The following is a 6,000-nucleotide window of genomic DNA, read 5'->3' on the forward strand; positions in this document are numbered from 1 at the left end:
CACTTAAAACGTGATAGATAATAAATTGACATGACCTCTCGCTAAAACAATTAATTGAGATATAGCCTTACCAAATAGTAGAAACCATGAAAACCTATTTCGCGAGGGAGTGCACTCGGCTACCCCGGGGTACAAACCTTGTTACGTAGGGGAAGTGGGTGATAAATGTCTAATCCACCGAATTCATGTTGATGAGGGTTTCATCGGCTACCCCGTGCCTAAGTTAATGTGGGTTTGGATAATGGACACATTTATTCGAAATTTGGATTGAACTCAACAAAAGTAATTGATAAGGGTTTCATCGGCTACCCCGTGCCCTTGTTGATGTGTTTTGGGCTATAGATAAATATTAGAGTAATTTTATCGACCAAGAGTTCTAAAAGTAGAATCGATTAAAAGTTAATCCACCGAGTTATATTGATAAAGGTTTCATCGGCTACCCCGTGCCTAAGTCGATATGAATTTGGGTCTTGGAATCATTTATCTAGTTGGGTAGAGGTCACTAGAAAAATGCATAAAACTTGTTTAAATCATACATTTTTACGAGTATTATTAAAACGACATTTGTTTTACTCCTTATATTTTGTTTTGTAGACCACTTCTTTTTCATAACAAATGGCAACATCAACACCAACTCCTAATGCTACACCACTCGCTAGTTCGTCTTGGCTCCGATCCTTTATGGATCGATGTAAACTTGAAAAGAATGGGTCAAATTTCTCCGAATGGGATGCCCAACTCAAATTAGCCGCCGAAGGTGACGACAAGCTTCGTTACCTTACCGAGGCCTCTCCACCCGAACCCTCCACTAGGTCCACCGCGGCCACTAGGGAAGCATATGAGGCTTACCAAAAGGAGTCCGCCGCAATGAAAAATGTCTTAATATTTGCGATGGAGGCGGACCTCCAAAGGAGAGCCTTTAAAATGGGCAATGCTAATGAGATTTACTCCAAACTTGTGACCATGTTTTCACAAACTCCGCGGATCGTCCAATATGAGGCGGCGCGGCATTCTTTGATCTCGACTTCAAAGAGGGCCAAAAGGTTAGCCCTCATGTGCTCAAACTCATGGAGCTTGTCGAGACCTTGAAAATTCAAAAGGTTGAAATCCCCAAAGAACTCATCGTAGATAGGATTCTACACTCCTTGTCCAAAGTCAAGGCATATGTGCAATTCCGGGTGAATTTCAACATGCAAGACAAGGATATGTCTCTTGAGGAGTTGCACAAGTTACTTGTGCAAGCCGAGAGGGACATGGGGTTAAATGTGAACCCTCCCAAGGATGTGCTTAACATAAGCACAAAGAGTAAGGGGAAGTTCAAGAAGAGTGGAAGAAAGGGTAAAAAGCAAGCTCCCATTCACCAAAGCTAAGTCTTGTGAAGCTAGCACCTCCAAAGTCAAGAAGGGTCCTCTTGATAAATGCCATTATTGTAATGGCATGGGACATTGGAAAAGAAATTGTTCCAAATACCTTGGTGATATCAAAGCTGGAAAGATCACTCCAGTAGGTAAATGACTAACCTTCTTTTATGTTTCTAATTCAACTATGGTATTATGATGCAAAGTTGTGATAATGTATCTTCCCTTTTTATTGTAAATAGGGCCTCCACCAAGCAAAGACAAGGGAAAAGAAAAACAAGCATGAGAAACCATGGAGAAGCTAAGGATACCTTTTATGGAGCTTTATTTTTCATTGTCTTATTTTAAGTAATGTTTTGGATTTTTAGAACTTTAAGTTTCCATGTTTGACATGGAAAGGTATTTTGGATAATGGGTTGTATTTTGGATAATGGTGACTTGGTTTGCAACCCAAGTCACCCGTTTTATCATTTATCCTTTTAATGTTCTAAAATTCATCTTTAAATGCTTGCGTTTTGAAACATAAGATCATTCACTTAAAGTGATCTAATAGACAAATATAATGATGGGTTTCATTATATGTCCACATGCTTAAGGCATGTGTATGATCATTTATAAAGTGATTTTGAGTCTATGAACTCTCTTAAAGGAATGTCAATCACCAAGAACACATATGAAATCAATAACAATTAGTCGACCTATGAGTTAGTTCTCCTTATACTTCAACATCATTAATTTGTGTCTCATATACTATCTTTGAATGTTTAGTGTATTTATTCTAAAGATAGAGTGGGAGAAAAATGAGGACACAACACACAAGGCAAGATAAAATTGAAATTGTGTACTTGTGTAAATGAAGATCTATGCAAGAGAAAATGTTTTGAATAAAGGTGTATCTATTTACATAGTATGCCGAATAGATGAGATCTATGGTTTCAAGTTAGTTCTATAGGACTAAAGAGACCAAGTGTAGTAAACATAAAAGAATATTCTCAAGATAACTACACGAGGAGACCAAAAGAAAGTTTTGGAAGAAAAATGACTAATGTAAAGTCTTAACAAGTTTTGACTAAGTTTATGAAACATTTGACCAATAGTTTCAACCTTGAGATTTACTTAAGAGCCTAAATGAATCATAGTAATATACTAGTTATGGTCAAGTTGCAAGGATTGATATACCGATATCTTCAATGGCCAAAGTTTTAATCACGCAGATGTCATGCTTAACCTCACTATGAAATGGTTAAGCCTCCTTCCAAAAGGGTATTTGCGAAGGACGTATTCTAAATATTGTTTATATTTGAATGATGACATTACTACACATCATTATGACATGAGTGTGTCGGAGATTTAAAAATCTCTTTCCGTAAGGTTAAGATAAGACCACTTCAAAATAGGCATTTTGAAAGGATATGATGGGAACATATATGGTTTTATCCTAATAACTTGGCAATGCAATTTATATTTCAATTCTTGATAAATTTCGATTGAGAAGTCAATTTCGAAATGTGTAGAATTGAGTGGGAGTTAGGAAATTCTCATGTGAAGACATGGAATTTAGTGGGAGCTATCATCCTTGAATGTTTACAACTCATCACTCATTAAAGAATGACGAGCTAATACCTTCTTTCATAAAGAAGCTTTTGAGTTTTCAACTCTGGATGAAAATGGACTATGATGAATCCAATTACATCAAGGGATGTTGGATTAGTATTAAGAGATACACATCGTATCAACATATACATAGGTTATTCATATGAATGAAAATGGGATTACCATTAGCAGTCATGGTAGTTCATTGAACCTAAAAACGGTTGATCTCATGATTATTAGTAACTAATGTTTCCGCCATTAGAATAATCATGTACATGTCCAATTATGAATCATATGCATAAGAGCATGATGATTAATTGGTGAGCCATAATGGAAACGTCATGAATTCTCAAGAAGAATCCGATGAGCGATTTCGGTGTTTAACGGAATACTCCATTATGTGATAAGAGGTTGCACATATTGTAGAAAATCCGAGCACATATGAGGATTTATGAGAATCCCAAATCTTTCAAGTCCAGAAAGAGAAATAAGAAGTTTTGGAAAGATGCTTGGTTGAATAAGAAGTTATTCAAAGATAATCTTTCCTAGTTAAGCTAGGACTTGTGAGAAGTACTAAGCTAAAAATCTTGTCAATTGTTACAAGATTCTACAAAACATATACCTAGTGCATTGTGTGTGAATGGGGTACTTGATCAGTACAAGTTATATCATTCATCACAAATTTAGTCGTTATGTGATAGTCGATAAGAAAGTTCTTTCAAGTTAAAGAACCGAAACCAAGGTCGGGAACCTTGATGTGTACTTGGTAAGATTCATGCTATGAGAGAGAACATGAATGTGAAGGAGATTGCAAGTGTAAGAAGTTTGAACACATAGACACATGGGATGTTAAACTTCTATTGCAGTCAATGAGTGTTTACACTTATGATATACATCACAAGGTTGTAATATGATATTGACTACCCGAGTGTGATGTCGACATTTGTCGTTTGAGTTATTATTAACTCACTTTGTACATTGTTATATCCAAACGGGTTGTAGAGACAATTGAACCCCGTTAAAGTGAACATGGATTAACATTGTTTTTGCCCATAGTTACTTGTATGAGGTGACGTCTCGAAGTGACTAGAGTGTGATGCGATTGATGGCAAGTTCAAGTGCCATAGAGTCATGTGAGATGACTAATCGATCACATAGGCAGACTGTTAGGAACATTTTGTCGGGCCTAATGACCGCTTATAGAGTTCTGGCAAATTTATTTAGCCTGGTCGTGGCGAGAGCTACTATAGTATTCGAATGAGTCGATTCTTTTGACTAAAGACTATTCGCCTAAGATGGCACAGTTTCAGATTAACTTTGATTTGTGTTACTACGACCTTCTTAAATGGGGTCAAATGGGCATATTTTGGGTTATGATGGCTGTGGCTAGTCGAAGGGAATGAGTGCGATAGGAATTGTCCACCCCTAGTCAGGGTTATAACAATATCTCAGGGCCACTCGAGGAGTAATAAACCGGAAATGCGTGGCCACGCTCGGAAAGTATCTATGATAGATAAGTCCGGTCAAACAGTTATTCTCCAGATCGAGGAAACCACTCTCGATATGATCACTTGCAAGTACGACCTGAAAGACACCTTGCATTGAGTGGGAGATAGTAATAGGACAAGAGAATTGGTGACGCACACTTGTCGAGGACAAGTGGGAGATTGTTGGAATATGTGTCCTCCGACAATAATGCGATCACGACTGTTGATCATGATGATCACATGTTTAAATCTCATTATATAGAATACAATTGGGAAGTAATTTTGTTATCAAACTGGTCAACATATATCGGTAATGATTGGCTGACTAGAGTTTGACATTACTGTCGTGTGACGGTGGTGATCAGTTGACCCCCTAGGTCATACCTATAGGGCAACACTCTTAATTGATTATTTAATTAATCGTATAATGTTGCGAGTTAATTAAATTACTTGAAAATTGACGGACGATTTTGGAAGTAAAATTTACGTATCAAATTGAAATGTGATTAAATGAGATACGGTCTGAGTAATTGAATTGTATGATTACTCGGATGAAATAATTGTTTAATGTAACAATTAAATTTGAATGAATTGTTATAAATACAATCGATTGTAATTTATAAATGGTAAAATATTTTGGCACAAGTAATTATGAAATTACTAAGTCGATTTTTGTATGTGACGTATTTTTATTAATACGTTGATTTTTAATATGTTAAAAATACATAACAAATTTATATCACATATGACATGTGACATATTGACAATTGACAAAAATAATATGGAATCCATATTATTAAGTGGGCCGAAAATTAGAGGGTTGTTGAGCTAATTATATGTTGATTGTAATTAGTAGAAGGCATGATGATTGCACTAGTCACTAGCCATGCAAGCCTATTGTTCATTGTGAAGAACAATTTTTCCATGCATTGGCTCCCCTAAAGCTCTCCTCTTACACGGTTTTGAGAAGCAAAACCCATCATTGTTTTTCCTATAATTTTTACCTAATAATATACTAAGTGTAGTGTATTATTCATTCATTCCTTCTATCATCCAAAATACAATTTTAGAGAGAATAAAAATCCTCCTCTCCTTCTCTCTAAAAACCGAAACATTTATGTGATTTATAAAGTTTTGGTTCAATTTTCTACCTTGATTAATATTATACTAGTATTTGTAATATTAATTAAATTAAGAGAAAGCCTTGGGTATAAAGCTTAGGGAGAGATCCTACACTTGGATCTTGTTCTTCCATAAGGAAAAGCTCAAGAACAAGAGAGAAAGGTGATCTCTCTTGTGCCAATTTAACCGAAATCATCAAAGTAAGGACATGATTTCTCCTCTATTTTATTATTGTTTGCATGCATAAAATCCGTTTTAATTTTATGACAAATTATTTTAGACATATATGAGTATGTTAGTTTGTATATGAATCTACTTTTCCTTCAAATGCTGGGCAGATAGCTTCTCTTCTTTTCCTCCTTAACAATCCGCAAGGATCATCTCGGGGATGCAAGGATCCTTTAATCATTGCCCATTTCACTTTATTATCTACTTAGGCC

This window comes from Silene latifolia, chromosome 10, assembly GCF_048544455.1.
Source record: "Silene latifolia isolate original U9 population chromosome 10, ASM4854445v1, whole genome shotgun sequence".
Taxonomy (NCBI): domain Eukaryota; kingdom Viridiplantae; phylum Streptophyta; class Magnoliopsida; order Caryophyllales; family Caryophyllaceae; genus Silene; species Silene latifolia.